Source organism: Podarcis muralis, chromosome 8, assembly GCF_964188315.1.
Source record: "Podarcis muralis chromosome 8, rPodMur119.hap1.1, whole genome shotgun sequence".
In the NCBI taxonomy this organism is placed as follows: domain Eukaryota; kingdom Metazoa; phylum Chordata; class Lepidosauria; order Squamata; family Lacertidae; genus Podarcis; species Podarcis muralis.
In genome coordinates this window covers 10,242,883-10,259,813 of record NC_135662.1, presented here as the reverse complement: position 1 = coordinate 10,259,813, position 16,931 = coordinate 10,242,883, and the positions used below count along the sequence as shown (strand labels likewise).

Below are 16,931 nucleotides of genomic sequence, written 5' to 3'. Positions count from 1 at the left end.
ACCTGAGACTTCTCCTGCATGGAAGTTGCCCCTCCTGGTTCTTGGAGACAGTGAGGCTGGGGGTGCCGAGGGTTCGACTGGGCTGCCCCTTGCCTGCATAGCCTCTTCCTCTGCTTCCCATCCTTTCTGTGCCCTCATGTCCATCTCTGACTGCTCAGACCCTTCCCTTGGCTTCTGGATTTACGTGTGGCGCAAAACCCCACAAATCACCGCCCCCCCTCCTCTGTCACACACTCGCCAGAGCCCTGCCAGTCTTTCTCTCCCTCCCCACACTTTTCTTGTTACTCCACACAGAGCTGAAACCTGCACAATTGGGTTTGGCTCAGAATTCCCCGGAATCCATTCAGTCGGGTAAAGAAAGGGCTTCTAAATCAAGAATGTCAGCCCTTGACATTTGCTCAGGTGAAACACAGATGCTGCCGATTGCTCTCCCACGGAAAAGGAGGGAGACGGCTGCCTGCAGGGTTTTCTTCCTGGGAAAGCTCTGAAAAATGCAAGTTTGACTGTCGTAAGCAAACATTCCGTTACACTCGAGTGTGACCATGAAGCAAAACTCGAGGGCAGGGCTACGCAGGTTAAAACTGGTAGAACTGTGCAGCCCAGCCTAGGGTTGATTCTCAATAGCTGTGATAACTGAGGACCACCAGGGGGGAAGTAGCAATTTGAAACACCTCTCCAATGGCATTCCTGATTGCATCTTCTTTGCTTAACTTTCTCCCACAGAAGTGAATAAGGCCGTATCTCAAGTAACCTGCTCCTGAGCTGCAGAAGGCCTTATGTCTTAGTACCGCGACCTTGAACTTGGCCCCGTCGCAGATTGACTGCCGGCGCAAATCCCACTAACAAGGTGTTGCATGCCGGCGGTATTTTGCGCCCACAAGCCGCCTAAGAGATTACGTATCATGAGACCTGTCTAAACTTAACTTCCTTACATGAAGACTATTGTTGCATGTATTGTGACTTGGTGAGTCACGAGCATGTGATTTCAACTCAAGAGAGTATTTTAAAACAGGCAAATTAATTGCTCTTGCCTTTACGCTGCATTCTCTGCTATGTTCCTTTCTTCGCCACCAAAGGCTGGCAAACAGGCTTTGCTTGGTTATCTGGGAAGACAGCCCCTCACTGCCTTGTCCCTTGAATCAAACTTTGCGTACACACACACACACACACACACACACACAGACCTTCTTTGCATCCTTATCCCCAAATTTTTGTGGAACATTCTGGGATTTTTAAAAAATAATAATTTTTAATTAAATTTTCCATTTTAACAATCCAATCCAATCACATTAAATATTCCAAATTATACAAATACATATCATATAGTCCAAATATTCTGCCAAATTATAAATTTTTATTGGGACTTCCCATGCTTCAAGTTCGGGGGGCGGGGAGGCTCTGATCAATTTGTGGAACATTCTGACATCAGATGAGGCCAGCACTGAGGAAACAGCAAAACAAGGGGAAAAAGCAGCTTCTTCTTGCCCCTGCCTAAATTCCACATGCAATGCTGTCAGCTGCTGCATTGGTTGGATGGACATAAATGCTTTAGCTGAGATTCCTGCATTGCAGCGGGTTGGACTAGATGATCCTCAGGGTCCCTTCCAACTCTATAATTCTAAGGAATATGAACATTCCCCAACCTGGCACATTGCAGGGGTGTTTGGGACTACAACTCCCATTAACTCCAGGCAACATAGCCGTGCATTTAGAGGGGATTGAGTTGGCCTAGACTGGCATGTTGCATCTGGGCCAAATTTGCCATGGTCTATGATTGGACGCAGGTGGCGCTGTGGGTTAAACCACAGAGCCTAGGACTTGCCGATCAGAAGGTCAGCGGTTTGAATCCCCGCGACGGGGTGAGCTCCCATTGCTCAGTCCCTGCTCCTGCCAACCTAGCAGTTCGAAAGCACATCAAAGTGCAAGTAGATAAATAGATACCACTCCGACGGGAAGGTAAACGATGTTTCTGTGCACTGCTCTGGTTCCCAGAAGCGGCTTAGTCATGCTGGCCACATGACCCGGAAGCTGTACGCTGGCTCCCTCGGCCGATAAAGCGAGATGAGCGCCACAACACCAGAGTCGGCCACGACTGGACCTGATGGTCAGGGGTCCCTTTACCTTTACCACTGTGCATTAGACCACTAAGTCAGTTAGGGAACAAAAAAATGACTTGCCGTTGTTCAAAGAACAGCGGGTGACTTTTGCAAAAGAGGAATTGCTGCTGCACACAGATGATTGACACTGGGAGATCGGTCCAGTGCAAGACAAAAGGTTAGCTCCAACTGACCCACAACTAGCATGCTCACACCTTTGTGTGTGGCAGATGTACAGGGTGTACATATTATGGGATGCAACATGCCCAAACCTGGTCTCTGAGGCATGTTCTAACACTGCCCTGTGCCTGCCCAGCATTTGAGTAAGAACCAGCCCACAGCATAAAGCGAGGCAATGCAACATTATTAATAGCTAAAGCAGGCATGTTGTGGGCAAACGTAACAGGGCAGTGCTGCCAACAAGCCTGGCTGAGAGCTGTCACTCCAAAGGCTGAAAAAAATAAATAAATACAGGACATCTGATAGACCTGCTAATGCTGAATGGCAGTCCTGCAAGAAGATCAGATGTGATATCCTCTGCTTCTTTGGGTTGTGTTTTAGACAGGCTTTGGGATTTGACCATGAGACTCCATAGACTGAAGACCGGGACAGCATTTATTAAGAATGTATTAATGCTGGTGCCCTTGTCTAGACCAGTTGTGCAAAAGCTTCTTGCATGAAGGTCCCTGCCCCCTCCAGCCAATTAAAAACATGCCATCTCACCCGTCAATTCATTCTTAAGACAGCTAAATTCAAATGCTTTTGGGTACTACAAAAATGTTTTTAGAGGCATCTTTCGGGAACACAGAGGAAGTTTCCACTCCGGGACCTGGGGCCACCCAGTGAAGTGGAAGGTCTGAAGCAGTGTTAGAACCTCAGATACATAAGCTAGGCACAAAATAGCTCCCTAAACCAAGGTTACAGTTGCCAAAAAAAGAATGCCTAGTTACCATTTAGGGGTTAAAGGTAAAGGTAAAGGGACCCCTGACCATTAGGTCCAGTCGTGGCCGACTCTGAGGTTGCAGCGCTCATCTCGCTTTATTGGCCGAGGGAGCCGGCGTACAGCTTCTGGGTCATGTGGCCAGCATGACTAAGCCGCTTCTGGCGAACCAGAGCAGTGCACGGAAACACCGTTTACCTTCCCACCGGGGCAGTACCTATTTATCTACTTGCACTTTGACGTGCTTTCGAACTGCTAGGTTGGCAGGAGTAGGGACCGAGCAACGGGAGCTCACCCCGTCACAGGGATTTGAACCACTGACCTTCTGATCAGCAAGTCCTAGGCTCTGTGGTTAGACAGATCTAAATTCTTATTTATCAACTGACGGACTGTCTGTGATTGACTATCAGTTAAACATCTGGCTAGTTCAGATGACAACCTTGAGCTCGGTTAAGAACTTTGAGAATTTGATCCAGGGACTGTCCACATTTATAATGGCCTATTCTGATCTCTTTTTCTCAATGGTGACATATAATGTAGGGATATTCTTCACAACTGTGAGCAGGGCAGCTGGGTGGGGTAAATGAAGGCAAGCGACAACAATGAACTAGAACGTTGTTCCATTCTCCTGCTCAGGCATGCAAATATCCATGAATCTGTTCAACCCTCTTTCAGAGCCTTTTGTGTAGGTGGCAACTACGACCTCTTGTGAGAGCAAATTCCATCGTTTAACTATGCAATGTGTGACTAAGCACTTTCTTTTGTCTGTCTTGAACCTTCAAAACAGTGTTTGAAATTAGCCCTAGGCGCCAAGATAATTGCCTGAGATAGAATAAAACGGATAGAATTCTAAAGGATGTGGTATTAGTGTGTACAAACAGTCAAGATGCAATGATCCCCAGGCACGTATCTCCAGAAGGTAGAGATGGCAGGAGTCATCTTGGTGCCTAGGCATCTTCACTGGGTCACAAGCAGCCAAGTCAGATGCAAACTGTGCTTGACGCCTGGCTAATTTCGAACACCGTTTTTGTTAAGTTGTGGGTGAACATATCAGACGACACAGTGATTCTTCAGACAGCTCTTGTTTATTCACAGGCCAGAACAGAACTGGACTGAAGGGTTCAGCCAACCTGCTTATATAGAGCTCAACTACAACGCAACAGTAACAACTTTCTGTAACTATCCAATCACTGAACGTCACTTTCAATTCCTTATTTGCATATGTGGACCTGAGTGAAAACTATCTACAGTATCCCCCTGCTGGCCCAGGGTGAGAACTTCAGTACATAACAGTTTTGAAGGTTCAAGACAGACAAAAGAAAGTACTTAGTCACACATTGCATAGTTAAATGAGGGAATTTGCTCCCACAAGAGGTTGTAGTTGCCAGCTACATGAAAGGCTTTGAAAGAGGGTGAAACAGATTCATGGATGATAAAACTCCCAATGGCTACCAGGCCTATGTTGGAGGCAATATGCTTCTGAATATCAGTTTCTGGAATTGCAAGTATGGAGAGTGCTGCTGAAGCACTCAGGTCCTGGTTTTTCAGGCTTCCCATAGGAATCTCATAGAAACATGGGGTTGGAAGGGACCCTGAGGATCATCTAGTCCAACCCCCTGCAATGGAGGAACATGCAGCTGTCCCTTATCAGGATCGAACCTGCAACCTTGGCATTGTGAGCACCACAGTATAACCAGCTCAGCTATCTGAGCTAGTCTGGCAGCTGTGGGAACAGGATCCTGGACTTGATGAGACTCTGGCCTGCTGTGGCAAGGGTCTTAAGGTTGTGGGTTTTTTATTTTTAAGATATATTTGCAAAAAGAAAATTTAAAATTGAACAGGAGGAGGGGGGAAAGAAACTTTGGCACCTGACCCTAACAGTAACATTTCGTTCATCTTGAGGCCCTGCTTAAAAGATTTCCTAGATAATAACGAAAAGTCACGTGCAGGTTACGAAACTTGGTGTCTTCCTCAAAGGGTTGTCAGTACGCAGTCTTAAGGCGACGCCTGCAGTTCATTTTCTGTGCCTTTGCGTCAACGGAAGACAATGGTCACCATGTTGCTTGGCAACGCAGTTATTTTCAAGTTGACAGCTTAATTAAAACCAATGAAGAATTTTGTTTGCAACAGCTGAGTTCCTTGGCCCCTCCCGGATACTCTGCTTCCTCCCAAGTCTTTCCTTTGACAGGAGAGAAGACAAGAGGCAGACCTGCCCCCCCTACGCATACAAACACCCATCGCCCCCAGTCACACAGCTGCAATTGTGTGGTCCAGCCTTTGTTTTCTCCCTGCAGAAAAGGCGCTTGGAGTAAGTCTGCTTCCTCTCCTATCTCTTCCATTCTCCCATTGTCATGCATGGTCCAGATCATCTTCCAGAGGTCTAACCTGTTACTTTTTTAAAGTCCCATAATTTTGCCAGATTTGGTGGCTGGAAGGTTTGGTGCAGGTGGCACTTTATCTAAGTGCTGTAAGATGCACAGGGGTCTTCCGCTGACGTGAAAGGAGCCACGCACAACACTGCCGATTCATATCAAGGCATGAATCCCATTCCGTAAGTTCATTCCTATTAAAACAAAATCCGACCGGACGCTTTTGTCCTTTGCTTCAGAAACTCCTTCCTTTAATTAGGCTGCAGTAAGAGACTAGGGTGCTCACTGGAAGGACAGATCCTGAAGGTGAGGCTCCAATACTTTGGCCACCTCATGAGAAGAGAAGACTCCCTGGAAAAGACCCTGATGTTGGGAAAGATGGAGGGCACAAGGAGAAGGGGACGACAGAGGACGAGATGGTTGGACAGTGTTCTTGAAGCTACCAGCATGAGTTTGACCAAACTGCGGGAGGCAGTGGAAGACAGGAGTGCCTGGCGTGCTCTGGTCCATGGGGTCACGAAGAGTTGGACACGACTAAACGACTAAAACAACAACAACAACAACAAGACTAGGGATTCACTAACTTCTGTGGCCCCCGATTATGCTCTTAAGACACATGTGGGCAACCTCCCCCCCCCATGTGGCTTAGCACATCTTGGCCTGGTCAAAGCCTGGATGCATGACCACTTGGGAACTACATGTACCCTGCCCTGGGTTCCATGTTGGAAGAAAGCTGGGCTGTAAATGGCAGGAAATGATTTTTAAAATCAAGGACAGTACCTCAAGGATCATCATCTGAGGCCCTTCTTCATGTGCCTTCTCTACGAGAGGTCCAGAGGGTGACAGCACAAGAACGGGCCTCCACGTTTGTGTAATGCTCTCCCCAGAGAAGATTCTTGGGCACCTTCATTGCATATCTTTATGCGCCAGCAAAAGAAAGTTCCTCTTCTCCCAAACCTTTGGCTGTTGAAACAACCTAAGGCAGGGGTCTGCAACCCGCGGCTCCGGAGCCGCATGTGGCTCTTTTACACCTTTGCCGCGGCTCCGGGGTGGATACTAGCGAGGGGAGGAGGCGCATTGTGCGCCCCGACACTCCCCACTGTGGCGGGCGCTGTACTGGCTGTGACGTCGCATGGGGACGGTGCGTGCGTTAGTCACGCACCGTCCTGACGTCACCTTCCCGCCCGCTGTCAGATCGGACATTAAGGTAAGAAACAATATATGCAGTGTTATATTTGTTTTAAATGTCGCAATGGTTTTGCGGCTCCCAGTTTTTTCCCCCTTCGGAAACGGGTCCAAGTGGCTCTTTTTGTCTTAAAGGTTGCAGACCCCTGATCTAAGGCCTTTTAAACTGTGCGTAGGATGGCTGAGCTCTTGTTTTGTTTGGTATTACATTATGTACTTTTATACTGTAAACTGCCCTATGATGAAAGGCGGTATAATAACAATAATATATCCAAATATTTTTTACAGGTGTATCTAACTGATTTATCACTTATGTGTTTGCTGCCTGACAGATGGAGGGACCCTCCCTCCATGTCTCCTGGTAAACAACATGAAAAACAGCCATGCTAAGCGGTACCTCGGAGACAACTCCGTTTTGCCTCTCCTGCTCCAGAATAAAAATAAATTCCCTGGCAAGTCTTTTCCGCTGTTGGTTTTGACCTGGAACAACGTATCGGGGCCAGGAACTGGCAGAGCCTCATTCATCACAATGAAGAGGATTGAAAGGCTTTTAGAATTATGCGCCGAGCATCGGAGATGTTAACCGTTTGAGTAAATCAATGGTTATCGCATCTTATCAGTGTACAGGCTCCTCGTAACAGGCTTAGACCAGCTAGCTGGATAAAAGGCTCTTTTCCCGCCGGTAATTTAAGCCGAACATGGGAGAGCTGGCATGCCCTTATTCTTCGTGAGCTCAGCGGGTCTGTTGCTGTCAGATGAAATAAATGGCCACCCTCTCTTCCCTCTAACGCTCCGAGAAGGATTCTGGAGAAATTTAAATGGAAAGCAGACATTCTGCACCCTCAGGACACAGCAACAAAACTGCCCCCTTCTCTTTCGCAGTTTTATCTGTAAATGAAACCAGTTTGCAGCGGGGAATCGAGGCTTGGGGGCCCCTATACGTACAGCAACATCTGCCACTCTGCATGAGCCAGTTCAGCCTGTCTATCTTCTGGGTTGCCAATCAGGGCATCTAGGCAATACCAGGCGAAATGGACCAGTTGTCCGACTCTTTCTCAAGCAGCTTCACGTATCTATGGAATTCACTTTCCTCAGGAAGTAGTGGTGGCTGCCAACCAGGAATGTCTTTAGAGGGAATTAGACACATTCTTGGATGATAAGTCCACCAATACCACCAACCAAGATGCCTAGGTTCAACTTCTACTCTGCTAGGAATTGTAGGCGGCGGGAAGGCTCAGGTTCTGCTTGAGATCTTCCTAGGAACATCTGGTCAGGATCCTAGAAGAGATGGGCCTTTGGCCTGATCCAGAAGAATCTTCCTCATCTTCTTGTGTTAACTGCAAGGAAAGGGATTGACATATCCCTCCCCCACAGGCCCATTTCGATGTTTGGGGCTACAGTTCAGAGTTATAAACTTAGATATATAAGCTGGGCGCTGAATGGCTCCTTAAACCAAGGTTACAGTTGCCAAAAGGGAATGTCTAGTTGCCATTTGGGGCAAGACAGCTCTAAATTTTCATTTTTCAAATGATGGACTGACTGTGATTGATCCTCAGTTAAACATCTGGCTAGTTGAGAGGACAACCTTGAGCTAGGTGAAGAGCTTTGAAAACTTCAAGAAGAAACATCACTTGATCCAGGGTCTGTCCACATATATAATGGCCTATTCCGACCTCTTTTGCTTAATGGTGACACGGGCCATTCATAACTTAGGAATATTCTTCACGACTGTGAGCAGGGCAGCTGGGTAGGGCAAATGAAGACAAGCTAAATCAATTAACTATAATGTTGTTCACCGCTCCTGATCAAGCTGCACAGAAAGAGCATTTTGGTTCCTGAAATTCAATCCGATTGTGCAGATAAAATGTAACGGAGAGAATTCTACAGGATATGGTATCAGTGTGTGAAAATAGTCAAGATCCAACGATCCCCAGGCACGCACCTCCAGATGGTGGTGATGTCAGGCACCATCCTGGCACCCAGGCATCTTCATTTGGCCGTGAGTAGCCAATAGCCAGGTGTAAAATGTGCCTGGCGCCTGGCTAATTTCGAACAGTGCTACAGTCACTTGATGGAGATGGCTGGAGGTTAAGGCTTCCAAGAGACATAAACACATGTGGCATTTAACACAGGGAAAATGGCTCCATGCCAGTAGCTACGTTTGACCTCAGTCTTGGAGGAATTGTGCCCTCGTATTGTGCTGGGAATTGCAAGTGGAGAGACAGTTGTTGTACTCTGGGTTTTGCCTATGGGGTCCCCAAAGGCTTCCGGCTGGCCACAGTGAGACCAGGCTCCCAGACCAGATGGGCCTTTCGCCTGATCCTGGTTCTTATATCTAAATGATGCCTCTTTTCACCAACTTCAAGCATTTTTCACAAGAACATGTCTCCTTCCTAACACACAACGGAGGAAATCTCGCTGCAAGCAGCCCTCGGGAAACCAGCCAATTATGTTGAGAGGGCGAAAAAGCCACGCAGAAGTGACTTTGGCATCTGTTTGGTCCATGAACAGGGCGTCACCCACCTTGACTCCTTTATCCTTTCCAGCTCTTCACTTCCATTTTCATGCAGTGCCAGCCTGGGTTGGCACGAGAGAAAACCCACTAACACCTGGCAATTAACCAAAGACCTCCAGAGCAAACCTCGCCAGCTGAGTCTTTGCTCCGATTTGCGGCATTAATGTTATTTTTTTAAACACCGCTTTCCTGCAGGGCATGTTGGCCCAACTTTGACGGAAGGCCATCTGCACGCCATGCTGCCGATATCTACTAAGCCAGCCCTAATGCTGCGTGTCATCTGTTCCTCCGTCTCCCTTGCACCCATGAGATAAAAGGACAAAGCCAACGCATTAGCACAAGCCCCTGGGAGAAGCATCTCAAATTTGCAGCCTGCTGTGTACACCCATTCGGCGGGCAGTGCGCCTTGGCAGCAAAAGGACTTTGGATACTCTCACATTCGGAACAGCAGGGGGGAAAGAGACTAATCTGGTCCAGTGTGTGCCATGTACACCCCACTAAGCTGGTCTGCTTAGGCCTGGCAGCAGGAATGGCTGTTGGAGGTCAAACATAGGATCACAGGAAACTGCCTTATCAGACCACTTGCTCATTGAGCTTAGTGCTGCCTACACTGACTGGCAGAAGCTCTCCAGGGTTTCTTGCAGGGAGTCTCTCCCAGTCCTGCCTGGAGGTGCTGAGGACTGAGCTCAGGAGCTTCTGCTTTCAAGGCACAGATGCGCTACCACTGAGCTACCATCCTTCCCAAAAGTCCGGGGCAGAGACATTTCCTTGCTACTTGAAAACTCAGCTTTCCGACTGAGGAAAAGTTAAAGGTCGGGCTTGGAACGGAAATTTGGGGAAAGTTACATCCTGCAGAGCGGTAGAAACTACTCTGGGGTGTGTTAAACATCTTGAATAATTGTCATTACAGATAATGTTTAGCTATTTTTCTATTCTTTTATATTACAGTGGTACCTTGGTTCTCAAACACCTTGGTACTCAAACAACTTGGAACCCCAACACTGCAAATCCTGAAGTGTTCTGGTTTGCGAACTTTTGACAGAAGCCGAACGTGCTCCGTTTTGAGTGCCACACTTCCGTTTTGAGTGTTACACTGAGGGTTGTCTGTTTTTGCTATTTACCGGTATTTTGTGTTTTTGTGGCTCTTTTTGTGTGTGACTGTGTAGAACCCACTTCAGCTACTGATTGATTGACTGTGTGACTGCAGTACATTGTTAATTGCTTTCATTTTATGGATCAATGGTCTCATTAAACAGTAAAAATCATGTTAAATTGCTGTTTTAGTTGTTGTTTTTAAAAGTCTGGAACGGATTAATCCATTTTGCATTACTTTCTATCGGAAAGTGCGCCTTGGTTTTGGAACGCTTTGGTTTTGGAATGGACTTCCGGAACAGATTAAGTTTAAGAACCAAGGTACCACTGTATATGATGTAAATGAGATAAAGGGTTTCTTTTTTCTTTTAGTTATTTCTTATCTGTTCTTTTTCTTTTTATATATATATAATTGTGTTTTGCAATACAGTGGTACCTCGGGTTAAGTACTTAATTCGTTCTGGAGGTCTGTTCTTAACCTGAAACTCTTCTTAACCTGAAGCACCACTTTAGCTAATGGGGCCTCCCGCTGTCACTGCACTGCCGGAGCACAATTTCTGTTCTCATCCTGAAGCAAAGTTCTTAACCCGAGGTACTATTTCTGGGTTAGCAGAGTCTGTAACCTGAAGCGTCTGTAACCCGAGGTACCACTGTATTCTATTTTATATTTTCTTTTCCTTTATTATTATTATTCTGTTAGGATTTTAGGACTTAATATGTTAAAAACCTTCAATAAAATTGCTCTTTTTAAAATAATAATAAAAAAATACAGTTTTAAATGGAGATGCTGGGGACTGACCTGGGAAAGTTGTGCATGAAAACCTGGCAGTTCCCCCTATCCTTCTTCGTAAACAGTCCCACGTACCACCGCAGTGCAGAAGATGTCACAATCCGAACCCACATCTCCAACCTGCCCTTTCCAGATATGCTGTACTTAATCCCCCGAGCCGTACCTCTGCAGGCCAAATCTAGGGACACACATGCTACTTCCAAGCGAGCTTGTTATTAACTTCCAAACTCAAGTTGCCCATCAGTTACGGGACAGATAACTGAGTGCGGCAGAGGCCAAAGACGCAAGGAAGCGCTGGATGTTATGTAAGCAGAGCATCAGAGACAGAAAGTGCTTATCTAAGCTTCCAGCGAGCTTGTTTTACTCCTCTCCATCTCCCCTTTTGTTACAAGAGACTCTTATCTGATCTCTCCTCGTATTTATTGGGTTCTCTAACCCTTTCCTTGCCCTCTTGTGCTCTAAAGTTCCACTGAAAAGCTCTCCAACAGCTCACTACTTGGAAACCGAAATATTATGCAGCTAAACTGGGACAAGAGTTACAACCTAATCCTTAGGAGGGGGCGGGGAAGCAATAAACGAAATACCCTGGAAAACAGGAATGTAGCAAGCTGCCATAAACTGAATCACACTTATTGGTCAATCTAGCTCAGGGGTCAGCAAACTTTTTCAGCAGGGGGGCGGTCCATTATCCCACAGACCTTGTGGGGGGCCGGACTATATTTTGGAAAGAAAAAAATATGAACGAATTCCTATGCCCCACAAATAACCCAGAGATGCATTTTAAATAAAAGCACACATTCTACTCATGTCAAAACACACTGATTCCCGGACCATCCGCGGGCCGGATTTAGAAGGCGATTGGGCCGGATCCGGCCCACGGACCTTAGTTTGCCTACCCATGATCTAGCTCAGTGTTTCCCAACCGGTGTTCCGCGGCACACTAGTGTGCCGCGAGACGTTGCCTGGTGTGCCGTGGGAGGGAGGCGGGCGAGTCGGGCGGCGAGAGGCGGGGCGGCGGCGGCGAGGAGAGGCCGCCCAGCGCGGGGCTCTCGCCGTCTGGCTGCCTGCGTGGCGCTGACGTCACGGGGCTGTAACGTCGAAAGAAACCCGGGAATCCAGGCTGCGGACAGCCAAACTTCGCCTTTTCTCTATGGCCAGCTTTCATCCTATCATATGCTAATACGTCTACAGTTGAAGCTGCGGAAGGGCGGAAGTTCCTGCGGGGAAGAACCGTCCGGTGAGCCCCGCGATCTTGGGAAGCTGAGTTCCCCCCTCGAGAACCGCCCCTCTCCCGCCGCCCTTCTTCTTCTCCGCTGCCCGCGTATGGTCCCGCCGCGTAGCATCCTCTCGGCGCCCAGAGCCCGGGGGGCTTCCTGCTTGCCATGGCGAGCGGCAGCAGCCTGGCGGCGGTAGCTGGCCTCGCAAAAGCTCCCGCCGCTGGAGGCCCCTTTGCGCCCGCCGGCCGCCTGCTCCTGGGAGTGCCGGGCGGACCTGGCGGGAGTCCTGCGCCTCGTCCCGGAGGGGGAAACCGACCCCTGGGACCCCCGCTGAACGGGTGAGGAAGGCGCCCGAGACTGGGGGGGGGGATACACACGCCCCAGGTCGAGGGCCTTCCTGTTCTCTGGAAGGAGCCCCGGGAGCCATGGGAAGGAGGCGAGGGGCAGCCGAGACGGGGCCTCGAGGGGCTTGGCGGGGGGCTGCCCCTCTTCCAGTGGTGGTGCGAGTTGTCATTTGCCAACTCCCAAAGCGTCACAGGTTCTCCACACCAGCCCTAAATTATTCCCACCACATATTATGATGTCCTGTTCTGGACCGACAGCCTATCAATGATATTTAGGTAAAGGCACCCCTGGCCGTTAGAGACGTGGGTGGTGCTGTAGTCTAAACCACAGAGCCTAGGACTTGCCGATCGGAAGGTCGGCGGTTCGAATCCCCGCGATGGAGTGAGCTCCCGTCGCTCGGTCCCTGCTCCTGCCAACCTAGCAGTTCGAAAGTGCGTCAAAGTACAAGTACATAAATAGGTACCGCTTCAGCGGGAAGGTAAACGGCGTTTCCATGCTCTGCTCTGGTTCGCCAGAAGTGGCTTATTCATGCTGGCCACATGACTTGGAAGCTGTACGCTGGCTCCCTCGGCCTATAGAGCGAGATGAGCGCCGCAACCCCAGAGTCGGCCACGACTGGACCTAATGGTCAGGGGTCCCTTTACTTTTACCCCTGACCATTAGGTCCAGTCGCGGACGACTCTGGGGTTGTGGCACTCATCTCGCTCTATAGGCCAAGGGAACCCCCATTTGTTCGCAGACAGCTTCCGGGTAATGTTGCCAGCATGAGTTAAGCCGCCTCTGGAGAACCAGAGCAGCGCACGGAAACATGATATTTGAATGGCCCCAAATTTCAGCATTTTGAATGAGGGAGAACAAAAGACCCTCTGTCCCATTTCTGCACTGCACACATAATTGAATCAATATATATATATAAATAACATTTTGGTATGCACACATATTTGGTGTGTGTATTTGGGATACCATAGGAAGGAGGGGCTCTCTCATGATTTAATTCTGCAAAGATTTTATTGGGTGGGTGGGAAGATTATTTCCCTAAGGCCACCACTCGCCGATCCCTCTGCTACTACGATTTTTGCTCACCACGTGGGAGGTATTCTAAAGAAACTAGATTAGCATACATTAGAGAAGCAGTAGGCATGGCATTATCGGAAATGGGGAAATACATTTGAGAGTCACATTCAAAGGGGATTTGCACATCACAAAGCCCCCAGTGTGGCTTCCTGGCTGTGAATCCCAAAGCATATTAAAAATGTTAATGCTGAATTAGGTAGATGGCGATAACTTTGTTGTTGGTGAGGGATCTCAGGGAAGGGAAAATGTGTGGACGTTAAAATAAAAGGAATATATAAAAAATGGGTCCTTTTGCCTGCTGTGATAGATGCCAATTTTTGTTTTCTTTCAAAGCATGAAGGTAAAGTGTGCCATCTCTGTTTTGACAGGAAAAGTCCCTGCCACACACACACACACACACACACACACACACACACCAGCCCAGTTAAAGATTTCCAAGGACCTTGTATTCATACAGGCACAGATTAGCGGAGAAAGACTTTAATTGAAATGCCGCACACAAGGAATTAAAAATAATAATGTGTTGATTAATGTTCACAGGAGCACTGGAGAAAAAGCTGCCTGCAACTGAGTCCTACTCATGAGGAGACTAGCTGAAACTAACTACCATAAGTTAGCCATGTCTATTAACTTCAATGGTTCTGCTCTGAGTAGGGCTAGCATGGAATACCATTCCCCCTAATGGGAAGCTGAAGTCCAAGTGAGAGATGTCCACAGCAGAAAGGGAAATCTCGTTGGGTGCTAAATTTTATATGTCTCATTGTGTATTATTATTATTAATAATAATAATAATAATAATAATAATAATAATAATAATAATTTGCATTCCAACCTTTCTCAAAAGATCCCAAGGTGATGTACAACATTATAAAAACACATTACAGAACATCAATGATAAACACATAATAAAAAACATAATGACACACAGCCTAATAGTAAAATCATCATCCTAACAGTCTTTACACAGGCCATAGATTATTATTTAATAGCCATAGGCCTGGGTAAAGAGGAATGCTTTTGCCTGGCACTTAAAGAAATGCAGTGACGGTGCCAGGAGAATTTCTCTGGGGAGGGCATTCCACAATCGGGGAGCCACCACAGAAAATTCTTCCTATATGGGAGCCAGTTGACAGCAGACACACTGTATTATGTTGAAGAAAAATGACTTAAGATAAGGATCCTTGGGATAGGGAACTATGCTAGTGGCTACGGGGAAAGCTAAGAAAGTAAGGAAAGCCCTGTTGGAGGATCAAACCAAAGGCTGCATCCAACTAAGTTCTACTCACGAGTAGACCCATTCAAACTAATGGGTCCCAAGTTAATCATGGCCACTTCTTTCAATGCTAAGTCTAACTAGCATTGGATATAGCCCCCAAAGACCCATCTGGCCCAGGCTTCCCCAACCTGGTGCCCTCCAGCTCCCACCAGCCCCAGCCAGCAGGCTGGTCCACCATCCAGTCTCCCCCTACAGAGGCCTCCAGGGGGCCTGGAGTGGTCACAGGATACTGACTTGTGTTTGTGTGCGGACAAAAAAATGAGATTGTTGGCTCTGAGAAAGGGCAACGTGGCTAGCTAGAATCCTGAACAGGAGGATGACTCCATGCTGCAACATTTTGTTGCAGGCACCACTTGAGTAGATCAATGGTGAATCCTCCATGAATCAGTTCCCCCCTACCCACCCCCAATTTTAAAGCCATAGGTCCTAGGAAGGGGGCGGACTGAGCTCTGGAGGTAGAAGCGGCAGAAGTGGACTGGATTTGGAGAGGTTCTTTTGCTAAAGCTAAACTCTTCTTCTTTGCTACCTTCCTTTTGGCCTTTTGCAATCTCTGCCCAGGGAAGGACTGCTCCTTTAACGTTCAAGAGCTCTTCGCCCCTCCCTCCCTTTCCACATGGCAGATTCCAGGACGGAGGCTCGCTCGCTGAACCTGCGTCCAACTCGGCATTGTGAGAACACAAAGGGTCCCATTTACCTTGCCAGCCTCTTTCACTTGGCTGCTTTTCCGAACACTGGGCGCACTGTTGATGGATTTTCTCCTGCCACGGCAGGTCACCGCTTCTTCCCCTTGTTTTTGCCAAAGCCGCTCTCCAATTTCGCTCTATTCTCCGGTGAATATGTGGTTCTGCAGCAGAGGTGGTGTGGGCGCAGACTGGGGGTCTTCGTAGATCTGCAGGGGTGGAGAGCAGGGAATTTAGCACTGCATGCAAAGATCAAAACATGTATCAGGAGCAAGTATCTAGTCTGCTGACTATGAAAATAAGCTTCGAAATCTATAGGCCTGGTGAAATTTCAGAAGGCACCTGTAGAAGGGAGATCTAAATAAGATTTCCTATGGAGAGAAGAAGCAAAGTAAATTCACAGGTTGTGTCCAACTTTTTTTACAACCTTATGTTCCTGTAGCTTAGTTAGATGAACTTTTGCCAAAAGAAGAAATGAGCTGCCATTTTCAAATCTCTTGAAAATAGGTCACCCTGAAATCAATAAATCTATTTTTGTATATGTAACTGTATGATGTATTATGTAATATGCAGTGCTTTTTTCTAGAAAAATAGGTGCTGGTATTCACCATGAAGTTGTTGCAGTAAGTGCCATTTTTTTAAAAAAACTATAAAAGAGATGCCGGTACTGAGTACCCTTGGGTACCCATTGAAAAAAAACTGGTTGTATGCATAGCATGTACAGGAAAATGGAGCTTGCAAATTTTCTGATACTTTTACAATGTTTTGTACATTGTACATCACTTCTTATTGCTTAGAATAAATCGAGGTTCTTGTGCGATATTGTATATTGCCGCTGAAAGAAGCATTAAAAAGAAGTTTAGTTGTGTGCCCACAAGGCTTTCTATACAGACAAATTTTTGGATTCTACTAGAACGTTCTAAACACGTTTAGGACGCTCCAGGCACTATAAAAGTTCTTAAAAGTTCCATAAAGTTTTTTTAAAGTGCTAATACTCATGAAGAGTAGCGTCACATACGCGGTGATTGCAACTTTTCATTTTGGGGTGACCTTTTACACAACTGAGAAGAATTAGTTCCCTTTTTTCAGTGTTTCTAAGCAAAGGTTCATCCATTTATGATTCAGGAAAACATTTTTTTTTAAAAAAAGTCAAGAAGTTAAAACCCTAGCATGCACGTTTAGCAGAACGTAGACGGGTCATCTTTCATCGGGAAAAGAATTTGGCACTGCTGTTTGGCACACAGACTCGTAGGTGTATTTTCTGTGCTGCCACAGAATCGTGCCCTGCTCACAGTCCTGGTGCTCGAATTTCAGAGCTCAGGTTTTGGGGACTTTCCCTTGTACCCTAATAA

At 47.2% G+C, this 16,931-nt stretch overlaps 1 protein-coding gene across 3 annotated transcripts in view; it reads right to left on the bottom strand.

The window, feature by feature from the left end:
* Positions 1-16,931, bottom strand: part of ST3GAL1 (ST3 beta-galactoside alpha-2,3-sialyltransferase 1) — a 115,580-nt gene that overhangs the window by 27,009 nt on the left and 71,640 nt on the right. For all 3 annotated transcript variants that reach the window (XM_077932726.1, XM_028736111.2, XM_028736112.2), the window contains exon 3: positions 15,594-15,788. The gene's annotated coding sequence lies outside the window, so the exon portion shown is untranslated. The remainder of the gene's footprint in view (positions 1-15,593; positions 15,789-16,931) is intronic.